The sequence below is a fragment of the Anser cygnoides genome, chromosome 9 (assembly GCF_040182565.1).
Source record: "Anser cygnoides isolate HZ-2024a breed goose chromosome 9, Taihu_goose_T2T_genome, whole genome shotgun sequence".
Lineage (NCBI taxonomy): Eukaryota > Metazoa > Chordata > Aves > Anseriformes > Anatidae > Anser > Anser cygnoides.
The window spans coordinates 4,161,193-4,176,404 of NC_089881.1; the positions used below are offsets into that span (position 1 = coordinate 4,161,193).

The following is a 15,212-nucleotide window of genomic DNA, read 5'->3' on the forward strand; positions in this document are numbered from 1 at the left end:
GCTGATAGCTTTGACAATAGCTGGACCTCAACTAGCACAGAAAATAACCATAGGAATATTAGCTGCACCCCAGATACTTGCTAGCTTAAGCTAGAATTCTTAAAGTGTTCTTGGAAATCAAGGGGGAAAAAATCTGTCATCTTAATGCACCCTTGGATATACTTAACGGATTTTACTGTTGTGAGTTACTTCTAAAAGGCCAAATGACATGCCCAGGTATTTCCTTAACAACTTTTTCAGTTTCCTGTCCTGAGTCTGGCATTTCACAGTAGCATTACTACAAGCATTTAATTGGTCTCTCTTGCATATCTGGCAGCTTTCCCCATCAGCTCAAACTTCCTGTTTGTGTTACCTCCCACTCTCAGTAACAGATGTATAACTGCACATACGTGGTCTTTTCATTCTTTTTTAACAGTCTTGCATGTTAAACTTCTGAAACTATGGAGGCACTCAGGCCCTTTTTACTTCTTGGTATTGGCTAATCTTGTGCTCTTTGGCTGTGAAAACTTCATTTTCAGAAAAATAATTTGGTAGAACTGTCAAGAATTTTGGCAGTATTTATATTCAACTGTGGAAGTAATCTCATGTTGGGAACATCACTCAGGTTTGCACAGGGACCTGGATCCATCATCACCTGTGTATACCTATGAGAAAGATTGTTGATGTCAGCATCATTCTTCATGGGCTCAGGGTAAAATCCTGCAGGAACAATGCCCTGTGCTGCAACTTTGAACATGACCTTCCCTGAAAATGTTTTTCAGAATTGTTCTTAACAGATCTTCCAAGTTTGAGTTTGTCACTTTCTCAGTAAGCTCGTTTTGCTTATGAATCTGCCACTTAGCTGAGTAACATTAAATGCCTCTGTCAAAACCTGATTGTTTGCAGCTTTTCATGAACTTGGATGTAGGCCAACCAGTAGGTAATAGAGTTTTCCATGCTGCTCTATTTCTGGCTCCTTGATGGTCATTTCTTGCTTTCTCTTCTACTTCTCTTGTTCTGTACAGAGCTACTGCAGCTACACAGGTTAAATCATTAACCTCTCCTCCCCTCTCTTTCTCACCTCTGGGATCCATCAAAGCTATTCCTTTGTACTCTGCATCCCTAGAGGGTTAATCTTATCACTTGAGCAACAGTATTTTGCAAAATTATACAACAGAAAACAACTGTGCTGCCAAGTGAAATGCAGTTGGCTCCACGGGTGGCCCAGAGAACATGGGGAGTGGGCTCTTCAGTATCTCCCTTCCTGCAAAAATGACAGCAACATCAGCAGTCATCAGGGATCCCGCAGATTCAGGCTTCTCTAGGGATGGCCTATAAATTTTGTCTCTCAAAGGCTTTTTGAAGCTTCTAACTTTTTGTTACAGCTTTCTCTTAACCAGTAAGTGCCTGTATGGTAAAAGGGAAGATGAGTGCCATTTACATCTTATGGAGCTGTTTGTAGAGGAGCAACTTTCACTCCTTTGGAATGGTGGGAGCACTTAGAGCTTGCTCTTTCTCATGCTAGAAATCTGTTTCACTGACTAGATTATTTTCTAGCTCTGTACTCTAGAAGAGTAGGAGGCTTCCAAAGGCCCTGTCTCACTGAGCGTATGAACAAGCTGGATACCATGTGGGTGTTACTTTAAAAATCTTCTGCAAATACTTCAGATGGAAACAGGTTCTCCACCCTGGTTTCCAAAGGCCACTTCCTTTATTAGAAGGGCCAGAGGAGGCTCCCTCTACCAGAGTGTGAATTTACCAATTTTATTTGGAATCCACAGGAACAAAAAAAGCTCCTTGGCTTGGCTGTACATCACTTTCTTACTACTTTGTGCGGTAGCTTGTCTTGGATTTTGTGTTCTAGAAACTGCTGTTTTAACTGTAAGTCTTATATTGAAGTCTGTTTTTATACTGTGTTTTTGTACCACTTTTTCAGAGTTATTGGTAAAGAGTTTGCTTTTTTATATATATGTATGTGTGCATACGTATATAAATAATATACATAAAACTTTATAGTTATCTAAGCCAGAGAGTTCTAAATCTATGAATTTGAAGATTTGCTCTAGTGAGGGTGGAAGTGATCACTGGCAAAGTGCATCTGAATGGAGTATTCTGTTTCTACTCCTTTAACTTGGCAGAGATATGTGATATCACTATTAGGGTAAAATTATGTGAAGCAGCTGCACTGACAGATAAGATTAATTATCCTTTACATTGCTGACATTAACCCTACTTGAAATCAGGGCTGTGGGAAGTGCTGCCCCCTCATCAGGTCGCTCTGTGAACATGCTATCAATATGCTATTTTAAGTGATCAGAATCTAATGAGAAAAAATGGAGACTGTCACCTGCAGTTTTCTATCAACACTTAAGGATTATCACATCTCTCATTTAAAAATGAAGAGGGAAAATACTAGCAGCTTTCATTTAGGCTTTGGAGTTTCTGCAGGGCATATATGCCTTAGATACCCTTATAAGCAACTTACAGTGAACTTGAGATAGTGTCCTTAAAAAGATCCCTGAGTCTAGAAAGTTAGCATTGGGTGTAAGCACCAGTTCTGCTTTCTATAGAGATGTTGCTCAAATATGGACAGAAAGAAATATTGGTGTACCATAGGGAGGCCATCTTTGTAAGATGTCTGGCTAGCGAGTTTTAGTAGGCAAAGGCTATTCTAGCTTCATTTTTGTCTGCATTTATCTGTACCAATAATTAAAGCAATCAGGTAAATATTTACCTCTAATGTTGGACTGCGCTACCAGGAGCCAAGACCTGGACTAAGCTGACACACTCAAGTGAGATGAGCATGTCTGTCACCTCTCTGTTGTGCTGTCTGACTCCAGACCTCTTAGAAAAATGTGTGGGTCTGGGGAGCTCTGCTAGTGAAAGGTGTCTTGGTGGCAGCCCAGGGGTGTGAAGGTCCTTGGTGTCTGCCAGACTGGTGGCCTGACGGTTGCTGAGGAATGCTGGTGTAATTCTTTGTGTGCTGTGGGGATGATCCCCAGGGCACATCTACAGACAGAAAGAGCTGGAAGCCTGGGGATGGTTCCCTAGCTTTGGCAAGATCTCTGATGGGAGGATATGGTGTCCATAAACTTGTAGGGACTGAAATTGAATAATGATGTTGATAGCGAATTCCTTTTTGGATTCCTGGTAGAAAGTGGGAAAATGCCAGTGTTCAGTCTGGGGACACAACTCTGCATATGAAAATAATGTTAATCTCTTGTCTCTACTGTTGTACTAAGGTCTATTTTAACATGAGTTTGGAGAATTCTTCGCTGATAAACATCCATGTTGGGAGTAAGAAAAATCATGTGTATTTGAAATTGCACATGAAAAAAAAAACTTCCTGGAAAGAAGAAAATTCAGTTGTTTGTAGAGAAATGATCTATGTAACTTAACAGGCTGCAGTAGCCCATCCCTTAGTTTGCAACACTAAGCTAATCAAAATTATGAAAGCCATGAAGAAGTATAAAGTGTTAACTTGATTAAATTTCGAATGGGGCTGCCCACCTGTTCTTCTAAATATAAATGACTCTGCAACATGACCCGTTCAGTCGTCAGAAGGGGGTAAGCCTGTGAAAGCTTGCACTGAGCCCTGGCTCTGCCTGGGCTCCCCCTCCGTGAATGAGGGCAAGCCAAGGAAGGGAGAAGCCTGCAAGAATGTTTTGGCACTACTTCCTGGCTCCCACAGTGACCTTAGATACATATCACTTTATGTAATTTTTTTTGAATGTGTATAGTCAGCTCTAATGGCTCGTTGATCCCAACTAAGCTCCTTAGCTTGGCTCTCCTGTCAAGTTGTTTGACCAGGTCTAGCATGTTATATGCCTTGAAGCTACGGGCGCTTCCTTACTATATGGAAATAAATTCAAAAGCTCTGTTGTGATCACTTGTTGAAACAGCTCTGACTTATTGCACTAAGGTTCCCTGATGCTGACAAGCTAAACAACTTTCACTTGGTGCAAAACTGCCAAGCAAACCTGCTTTCAGATCTTATCTGCAGTGTGAAGGAGGTGTCTCACAGGAGCTCATTTAAACAAATTCACACCATCCTTCTGAATAGAATTGAGTCTGCAGAATCCACATGAAGCTCTTGACATAAACATTGAATCTCAATGCATCACTGCTTAGTGGGTGACAGTCACCATTCAAGTACTACTAATTACTTTCTTATTTAAATGAGTTCAGAACTAAACTTTTGAGAGCTTGGTATGCTTGCCAGTTGCAACTTGGAGCAAAGCTCTGAAGTACTGTTAATTCCATGTGTTCCTCTTAGGCATGTTTTCTATCTTGTCCTACAGTCATCTTCCTCTGCTCTGCTGCTGGTATCCTAGAATGTAGACTTATGAAAATGGATATGTTAAGTAGAAGTAGAATAAATAATAAGGGGCCCTGGCTATCGAGTATTAAATATCTGTTTTGATGAAGTAATGCTATGTTTCTGGTAGTGCTGTAACTCTGCCTCTCTGCGGTGTCCCTACATTGGTTGCACTGGTTGATCTTAAACCCTTTAGGATGAACTGGTTAGCAGCTTCCTTCTAGAATATGCATTTTTTTCCCCATTGGCACAGATTTGGAGAAACAGCCCACCTACTGATGATAATATAGAGCTGGAATGTTTCTTGCAATTTAATGGCGTGTTGGCATTGAAATTGTCTTCACTCCAATCTTATATGTTTTATTTTGTGTTATATATGGCATTTGTTATGAGATTAAAAATTGTATTTCTAATGACTTCCATGGTAATTTTGAAATAGCTGTATATATTGCATAAATAACAAACCTTTCAGCTGAGAAGTGATTTACATCTTCCCAAGTTGCATGATTTCTTTGTAAGGCTTATTAAAAACTCTCAAAGGGCACTTTATTTTTACCTCCCTTTCCTTTCCTTGCCGTTGCATCTGCGCTGTAATTCAGCGCTCTGAGAAGCCACTGGGGAATGGCAACCCTCTGCAAGCAGGCAGGCTGACAACAAGTAGCGCTGGCTCCAGGTCCTACCCCCGTGCCTTTGCTACGATTACACCTTACCTCTGTGCTGCAATATCCTGCCTGTTTTTTCCTGGACCTCTTCTAAGCAAGGATTAAGGGCATAAAAATGAATTGTGCAAGACTCTTCTTTATGGTGATTTTATGCTGTGAGGAATTCCATTTGAGATTAGCTTTTTGGACCATAAAACTTCTTTCAAATCTCTTCTAAGCTGGATGTGAATTCTAGTTTCCTGAGGTAAATAAATACAATTTTCAAATCCTGTTCCATCCACCTGCCAAAATCACGTCCATAAGGGCAGCCAGAATCTATTATTGGTTTACACTGGTGCAAGTCTGACGTTAAAGGTTGAAACTGTGTAACTGAGAGTGGAATTTGGCTTGTGTCCTTTATATTTTATATGGCATGGCTGAAAGCCTACAGTTCAAACAAAACTCTTGTGACTAGATATAAAGAGGACACTGGGGTGGGACTGATGAAGAGTGAAAGATACTTTTCTTCACAAAAGTCATCTGTATAAATGCATTTTGGTCTATGAGCATGTAATTGCTCTAATTGCTTATTTCTCCTTTGTATATCAATAAACCTATATAGTAAAGCCTGCAAATAGAAACTTATTTCCTTCCTAAAAAACATTATTTTTGGAAATGTTTAATACATGTGCATGAAATGCCAGTCCATTAATGTTTTCCTCTTACATGGAGAATGTTTGTATGTCAACTTTGCCAGTTTGTGCAGCGCATAATGCCCAGCTGGTAGTGGTTAGAAAGGAGATGCCATTACAACAGTGCATTATGAGAAGTAGCTGTTGTCTGTTTTTTCCTTGATGGTTTTTATTCTTATATCCTCCCCCCTTGTTTTTCCCCTATCTTTTTTTGCTATGATGTGGTTAGATGGTCATTATATTTTCAGTCGAATGCTTCAGTGTTCCACCAAGACAATTCAGTGACTCTTGTATGCTGAGCAATTTTAGGTAAAGTTAGAAGCCATGAATTTGAAAATCAGTTAAACCACTATTATGATTTTTCTTCTTTTTTAAAGAAAAAAATGCTATGTAAAGAACACTTTCTGTGCATAAAAAGCTTCTGACATACAAGTACTGAGTCATTCCAAATATATAGAATAACGGAATTGGGCCACTTCTGGTTAACCAAGAATTCCAGAAGAAAAAATTACTTTCACTTGCACTGTTGTAGTGCAGCCTCATAGAATCAAAAGGAATTACTCAAGATTCAGATGCTGGCAATCTATTCACTGTTGTATGTCTTTACACTAATTTGTTGGTGATGTCTTTGTCTTTGGAGAAGTGAAAAGAAGGCAGCTAAAGCCAGACTGATTTTCTGTGTTTTTAAGCATTGCTTATCAGAGCACTGAAGTATTATTATAGAGGAGGGAGTGTTGCATAATATGATACCAGCTGGAGTAGGCTTTTGGCCCACTGTGGAGTAAGTGCTGCGCTGTGCATGTGTAAGCTACTTGAAGTCTATGGAGTCTTCCATGAGTGCAGCTGGAAAGAATTTCTCTCAGCTTCTCTGTCCAGTATGAAAGGTTAGCCTGTCTCCAGTAATTAAGAATATGCATTGTGATTCCACATAACATTTTGTTCACTAATTGCAATGGATCAGCTTATCAACACTTCTGGTTTTGCCTTGAATTTTGGCTGTCTGATATTTGCAAACAATAATTGCTTTAGTGAAGGTTTTTGCTTTTCTAAAGTTCTTTTTGTTGTTTGTTTTACCTTTTCTAAAGTTATTGAGTCAAATTGTTTTTCTCACAGAAGTTATTAGTGTTTTTGGATTCACTGGTTCTTAACTTGGATTCTTAACAAATTTGCTTCAGAGGTTCGTTTACCTTCCTGTGGGAACTGAGAATTTGAGATGATTATTGGATCTTTCCTTTCAGACTCTGAAAGATGGAAGGAAACCTAAAACAGAAGGGTACTTCTTCAGGGAACAGCTGTACTGGTAGTCCCTTGGGGTTTCCTCTGAAAACATGGCTTCCCAGACTCAGAGATGGATATGAACACTTTGTCATCTGAGCCTGCCTAGCAAATGCGCTGAATTATACTGGGAGAGGATGAAAAGCTGGATAGTTCTGGCAGAAATGAGGAAAAAAGTCCAGGTCAATGCTCCTGGCTTCAGCTCTACTTTCTGATGGCTACAGTAAGACTTTAAAGAACAAAAAATAAACAAATTGCCTCCTGTCCTGATGTGTTATGGGAGATGTGCAAGAACGTTTTTTTTCTGGGGTTTTATGTGTATTTTATATAACATTATCATTTTCTACTTTGAGTAGAAAATTAATGTGTCAATGACTGAAGACGGAGGGACTGACTGCACTAGAAATGAAACTGCTATGCACTTTATTTATCTTGATAGACATATTAAGAAGAAATGTACCAATAGTGTCTTCTCTATGTATTATTCCCCTCCTTGTCCATGAAGGAAACTAATAACACTTAAGCAGTCTGTAACATTACATAGCATACTCAGACATTTTTTTTCCTCCTGCTTTTCATCAACATTAGCTTCACCTAATGATTAGTGAAACTAAAATAAATGAGGAGTTACAAGGATATGAGGGATGAAATACTTTTGAACAGTATGTGGCAAGTAACATGATTCTGGCTGATGCTGTGGAGCAGGGTGACAAAAGGGCCCTAAGTGGTGTCAGAAATCCTATCCTGGAGAAAGCAGATCCTGCTGCTGCTCCCAGCTCCAGCTTGGGGAAGGTGAGGGGCGATGACCATCAGGGGAGGAAGGGTGCAGGCAGGTGTTGGTCCCAAGCTCTCCTGGGGCTGGTGACACCCACTGGCAACATGCACCCCTGGGGAGGGCTGCTGCTTGTTTGAGAGAGAGCACTATCAAGAGAGCTGCTTACGCTTACAGCAAGGTTTAGTAGGAAAGCTTAAACATTTTAATAAAATTAGATAGATAGAAAGCTTTGCTTTCTGGCAAAGAAAATTGGTGACCAGTATGTAGATTTAGAAGTCAACAGTGGAAAGATGGGAGGTTAGTGTTTCCAAGTCTGCTGCTTAATGACCATAGCCCAATTTGTTGTGGGAGTTTTCCTATGGTTTGCATGGAGGAGGTGAAAAACAGCAGAGATAGTATGAAGTGTTGTGATCGTTTGAATTTAAGTGGTGATTTCTTGTATATCAAGAGTCAATTTAAATATGGTTTGCTGCCTACTAACTCTGTAGAAAGCCAGGCAACGCATGTAATCTGGCTTACATAAGAATGCAGAGGAATGCCGCACAACTGTGATACGAAGACCCTGGTACATATTAAATGATATGTAGGACAATGTGGTAATCACGAGAATGAGCTCCAAGTAGTCTGTGATTTTAATGGAAAACTTGTGAGGTATGTACAGCAGTGCCCTTACTGGTTTCCTTTGTTACAGTTTATATTGTAACAGATAACTGGTGACCAAGGAAACTTTATTTTGCTGAGTGCAATGGGTCAGTTACTAGCAAATAAATGTTCCCCTTAATTTTGCTTTTCTATTCTTTTGTTTGTTTTTTTCTCTTTACAGCAAAGATGGCTTTTCTCTCCTGTTTCTCTTTCTCTCCCCTCAACCATTCAGAAAATAAAAGCATGAAGTATGCAAACACATTGCCCTGGAGTAGGTGTTGGGAACTGGTCAAGCTTTTTGATTTCATGTATAGGTGTAAGCTATGTACAGGTATGAAATGCTAAATTACTTTGAAGAATGTTACTAAAACTAGGGGAAGATGTACACTCTTTTAATTGATCATAAAATTGTCTCATCTTTCTCAAGCCTCTTTGTTGTCAACATTCTAGTAAGAAGCACAGTAAAGCATTTACCAGAGGCTTCAGCTGCAGAAACCCACTCTGAAGTCTGTGAACTCATCCTTTGCCTTTCAGGAAGGCATTGACAAATGATAAGTCGAACTCCATGCCACTGCTTGCAAATTTTGAATTGCTGTAAGCAAAGCAACCTGCAGAGCTGCTGAATGCTATAATGTAAGACTTGGCACTATGAGTTCTTACAGGTTTTGCCAGGAACTTTGGTGTTTTTTTCATATCACATGAACTTAGTCTTCTACACTGTTAGAAACAAATCGAAAAATGAAAAGGTAATAAGCGAAGTTGTTTTAGCTGCTTTTGGGTTACTGAACATCTAAACAAAAGACCTGCTGTAACTTCTTTTTCAAAGTAATGAAAATGAAAAGCAAGGTTTTGTCTTAATTATAGATTCAGGTCTGGAGGGAGAGAGGGACAACAGGCAGGCATCTAAGCACATCCTGATGATCATTTACACAGCATTTACCCATTCATGAGGCAGTAGCGCTGTTTTGTGTGAAGGAAAGTACACAGTTGTAGGGTAATTTCACTTTGGTTGGGGGGTGGAGTGCTTTAGCAATTGAGTAGAACAGGGATTCTTGCCTCTGGAAGTAGCAGATTATTGCCTGATCAGGAAAATGATGATGGAGGAGGAAAAAATACTCAATACAGCAGGCTGGCTTTTGTAGACTTTCCATACTGGAACATCAGTCTGGTGAGGGATGCAGAATGTCTTATGGAGGCTCAGAGCAAATTACATCAGTCCGTTACTAGTTTACCTAGGTTTGCTTTAACAGTTTGATTTTTGTATGTGCCTTTACTCTTCAGAGCTGTTTTTACTGAACTGGTGGTGTTTCAAATGTTCTCAATAGTTCAGATGTTCACACTTTTCTCTTGTGCCAAAATAGTGCTCTTTAGAAAAGGTATTTCTCTGTATGTTGGCATGACTCAATGAGCAACAAATCAATTTGCTAAACAATTTTCCTGTTGAAAGCATGTATGACAAGAAATTTAAGTGGAAAAAGTTTAGATGCTTTTTGCAGCTCTAATTGAGATTAAAAACTTCGTAGTATTGAATTGGTATTTAAACACTCCATTTAAAAGCTAGAAATGGTTCAGTATTAAACAGATGCAGTTCAATTTTTCAAACATTTCAATGTGATTAATTATGAAAGGATGAATGTGAACATGCCCTTTGGTATCAAAGGTCATGCTACTGGAAATGTAACTTTTCCCTGCAGTTTCAATGAAATTGCAGATTCAATTTATTTTTTGTCGCAAGAATTTTGACTGGTTTCAGGGACCCAGTTTGGTGACTCAAATCTGAACCTCTTTTTATTGTAAAGAGTTTAGAGTCTGTATCAACACCTATAAAGCAAAACCAAAGTTAATGACAGGAAACTTTTCAACTATCTGCTCTGAACATAAAAGGTGTCTTCTACTTTAGGTCAATGTTCTAGATGTCCGGTTGCTCCATCTGTATGTGACCAGTGTGAACATGGATGAACTTGACTGCATTTAAAAATTATGTGGTGGCATATGTAGAATAAGTCTGCAAGTCCCAGCTTTAAGTGGAGGGAGACCTGTGGCACAGGAGCTGTATCCACAACTGACATATCAGCTGGGGCTTTTGATGCAGGCACAGGGTGAATGAAAATCATCCTGCTGACCTCTCGATGTAATTCTTTGAGTCCGGTCTTAGATACTTCAATGTGGGAATAGTGTTGGCTGCCCCTATTTTGTATCCGTTTGGGGATTTCCATGTCTAAGACCCCCCTGCTGAGCATGTATCACATGATACTTAGCTAAGATAGGGATTCCCTTTCCCTCCTGGAATATTCAAGTGAGGGAGATTTGGAAGGATGAATATGTGGATTTAGAAGGTTGAATACTTAAATGCCAGAACCTTGGGCAGTCTCCCACCCCAGGGCAGCTGATCTTGTTTCCTTCCTGGTAGATTAGGGTTGGCTGGCTCTCCCTTTCTCTGGGAATAATAGTATCATGAAGTAGGCGTTCTGTGTAGTTAGATCCAGTGCCCTTCTGTAACAGAAAAGCAAAGACAGTAGCACCAGCAATTAAAGCACTTTCTGTTTATCACTCTGCTAGTATTTTTAGGAAGCTGATGGAATTTGGCTTGTCATCTAACACGTTGATCTTAAGCCAAATGTCAGGTCCCCTGACCAGCCGCCCAAGTCACTCTGGCAACTGTCATCCTCCCTTGCAGAAAGAGGAATGCACTGGAGTTGGCAACTTGATGAAGAATTAACAGCCTCTGCCAGCATGCTTTAATTAAACAGCTATATAGACAACAGCTGTGAAAAATTCATCAATCACAGAATGTTTATTATTGGAATTAAAACACCTCATGACTAATGCATAGATTTGCATTGATTACCATCTCCTAGAAAGAACGATCTGTGCCAGCTTACTGTGGGCATTTTGAATATCTCTGTCACTTGTATGGTCACCCATCTGCCTCTGGTTTAACTATAGTTAAAAGGTTGATTAGCTTCCTTGCAGCAAAGTCAGGATCTACAGCTGTAGAACTGCAACCCTGACCTGACTGGTACAAGCAATTCTATCTTCATGTTAGCATGTGGGCCATAGGGTGTTCCAGTATACCAGCGTTCTAGGCACATGGACATGAATAGGCTAGAAAAGAAAGAATAATGATGATAGTAATAATAATAATGCATATGAAACAAGTGATGTACAATGCAGTTGCTCACCACCCACTGACTGATGCCCATTCCATCCCCAAGCAGTGATCCCACCCACCCCAGCCAGCCACCCCATATTAATTGTTCAACATATTGCCATATGGTATGGAATATCCCTTTGGCCAGTTTGGGTCAGCTGTCCTAGTTCTGTTCCCTTCTCAGCTCCCTGTGCACCCCCAGCCTCCTCACTGGTGGGGCAGTGTGAGAAGCTGAAAAGTCCTCGGCTTAGTGTAAGCACTGTTCTGCAACTATTAAAACCTCAGCATGTTATCAATATTATAACCATCCTAAATCTAAAGCACAGCACCATACCAGCTTCTAGGAGGAAAATTAACTCTATCCTAGCCAAAACCAAGACATGCAGCACATGCTGATTTAGTTGCATTGACTTAAAACCATGCTGAGCTCAGAAATAAGATCATAGTAACATACCCTGTTTCATTTTCTCCTAGTATTCCACTGTACAATCTAACAGTGTCAGTTGTGTCCCTCCTTTAATCGGAGGTGTCCTCTTCAGGCAGTGTATGTTGCAGTCAAATGACTAAAACGCTCAATATATATAATTTGGAGATGGTCCTATACAAATATGCTCCCATGGGCTCACATTTGTATGTATTTAATGCAATGTATTTGTGTTGGTGATAGCAACATATCTGGTTAGAAGCACGCTTCTCCTCTGTTAACGTTTGCAAGGATAGATACAATATGAGTATAGCTGCAGTTCTGAAGCCCTTCATCCATGTGTTTAAGGCTGGTACAAGGCCTGAAGCCCCACTTAAGCTCTCAAAACTTGTGGTTTTCTGCCTGGAAACATCATATTGGATCTAAAGGGAACAGACTTTAATATTGGAGCTTAATACAACATCTTTTGCTCTGAAGCGCGAAAGAAACTGAGCAGAAAAGAGGCAAGCAAGAGGTTGACTCCAAAGTTCTGAAGCTGTGATGAGGTCTCTTGCTGTCTTCAGTACTCATGAAATGGTACTTCCAGAATTATCCACTCAGAAAAATGTTTTTCTTCATTTAGAGAAAAAAAAAATTAAAATATTTTGTGGCACTCATTTTGGAAAAAATGTATTTGAAAAAATAAATTAGAGAACTTTTAAAGGAGAGGAACTGTTGTATTAATTTTTTTGTAAAGAAAATGCACGGAGTTCTGTCCTGGAATGCTTTTATGGTATGGCATTTAGCAGTGCTGTTTGTTCGTCTGCATTAGCATCTAATTCTGACTTGTAGCACAACAAAAATACGGAGGTGTGAGAGGACATTGACTGGATGTCTTTAAAACAAAAAAATAAAAACGAATATATAAAAACCAAATATAAAATAGGGTGAAGAGATTTTGGTGTTGGATTCCTGCCAGATAAAGTTACCAGTCATGGCTATATTGTAAACTGTTTTCTTTCGTATTTTAAATTAACTCTTTGGCCGGACTTATGTCTACATAGTGGGAAAGAGTCATTTGATGAGGCATTTAATAACATTTTCGATTATATGATAGAGTTAAGAGGTAACTAAGAATTTTTTAAATGAACTGGGACCTCTGTCAAGAGGTAGAGACTACAATCTAGAAAATATTACTAGACTGTAAATTCAGTAAACAATATGTTTTTCTCTTCCTTTTGACAGGTACTCTTTCTATATGCTGAGCACAGTCCAGACCTTGTTAAATTCTTCTAGCAAGATGAGGGAAAGGATCTTTCCGATGGTTCTTAAAGATTTTGCTGTCACATGCTTTTCAGCTTTCACACAGGCTCGATCCTAAAGTACCATTGACTTCAGTAAAGGTAGGACCAAAACATTTGTTATAGCTTTTTTTCCATGAAAACTAATTGGATATGTTTTGTACTCTAACACTTGCCATGGAGCGCTACAGCAGCAAGACAAGGTGTTTAAAAAAAAAACCACAATATAAAACAAATAAAACCACTAGTGAGGTGTTTATTCGTAACAGCATGTAAGTACTTCATGAGTTTTGTGACAATTCATGAAGACTGTAGTCCTGTCCAAGCTGAGTTTCCATTTTCATGGAGAAATGAGCTGTCAGAACATGCCCTGTATTTAGCTACATTCACTTAGCCTTGCACCAGGAGAAAACTTGCTAAATCTGGAGAACGAATGCTGTACGTTGGTGAGGCAGGGCTACTAAGCTGCTGTGGTCACTTTTTTTCCTGATATAAGTGTCCTTCTTATAAACTTCTGTCACACGTTCATATGTTGTGGAGGATTTTGATGCTGAGCACAGATATGCAGGTCTTAAGAAGTCTTCCAGGGGATACAGAGCTTTTGGACAAGAGGGGTTTTAAAAGGTATTGACATTTTCTGCACTGCAGTGTTTGACTTTACTGCCATCCTTGCAATATTTCTTCTATTTAAGAACAGTCAGAAATACTACTAATTCAGCAGTAAAGTTAATTAGCATAGACTGTAAATGTTTATTTGTTTTTTTAATAGCAGAAAATGCATTATAAATGACTCCCATGTTCATCTGTTGTAAAACCCTGCTGTTAGAGTAATTTGTAACCTAGCTTTTTCTTATGCTAACTCTTGGCATTGCAAAAGCAAAATATGGATTTGGTGTTAACTGTAGAATAACCAGCCACAAAAAGTATAATCTTGCTACATTTTCTAAATTGGACTTCTAATGTGAAAAAGATTAGAAGTATTACGTTCATGCTGATGGTTTTGAATTAACGTATGTTCATTATTTTCAGAAACCTGCTTCTGTACGCTCCTATTACTGAATTAGTATGTTTTTCTTAAATATAGTTACTGCACCTAAGCTCTAAGTACATTATGATAATTGGTTAAAATTCTTAGCTTCTGAAATAAATGTAAAAAATAGCATACTTTGCTTTATCTCTTACTGAATGCAACTTTGCAGATACTTATGAAATCTGATAGCAAAATTAATTAAATTTTGAGAAAGTTACAGGCTTTTTATAATGTTTTTGGTGGCAAGGACTGTGTTTATAACATTGTAAATGTACGCAGTATTGTTCTAAAGTGAGCATTTGTTAATATTTTAGTGAACTAAAGTAATGAAATGGGTTTTAATTCATCCCTTCACTTCATGCAGTTCTGTGTGTGGGCATTCTCACTTCAGATTAAATGTATTCTAATGAGCAAGATTTCTTTTTAGTTAAAATTATATTTTATTGGTCACTCCTACCTAGAAATGAAATGCAAGCTTGTACTGAAATACCACCATCTCTGAATGAAGAGCTGTTCCCATAGTCCCGCTTCATGCAGGACATGCGTCCTGTACTGTAATGAGTCCCATCTACCTAAATGAGGAAAGCTAAACGAATTCAGGATTGGGACAGAGATGTAATAAAGATGGGAATTATCGAAGTGCAATTTCTGCTGACACTGAGGTGATGTGCTTGGAGATGTACATTTTAGAGAGATTGAGAGGATGAGAAACAGCAAGATTGGCTTACTGGAGAGGGAATCTCCATTAGGTGTGGAGAACAAAGTATTGTAGAAATCACAGAAATAAAAACAATACACAGAGTGCTAGGTTGGGGGAATGATGAGTGTTATGAGCAGAACTAAAAGTTACGCATACCTAATTAAGTTTACTCTAGAGAACTGAGAAATTGCTATCACATAGTGTCATTTTGCCTTTAGTTTTAAATGTGTTTTGCTCTTGGGTATTGAGGAAAAAAGAAACTTCTACTTTTAATACCTTAATCAGTGCAGTTTGTTTTCTGCAAC

At 39.0% G+C, this 15,212-nt stretch overlaps 1 long non-coding RNA gene across 1 annotated transcript in view; it reads left to right on the top strand.

The window, feature by feature from the left end:
- The window catches only part of LOC106036254 (uncharacterized), a 272,871-nt gene that overhangs the window by 115,380 nt on the left and 142,279 nt on the right, over window positions 1-15,212 (top strand). The window contains exon 10 of the long non-coding RNA XR_010833503.1: window positions 13,122-13,279. This is a non-coding gene — a long non-coding RNA (uncharacterized lncRNA). The remainder of the gene's footprint in view (window positions 1-13,121; window positions 13,280-15,212) is intronic.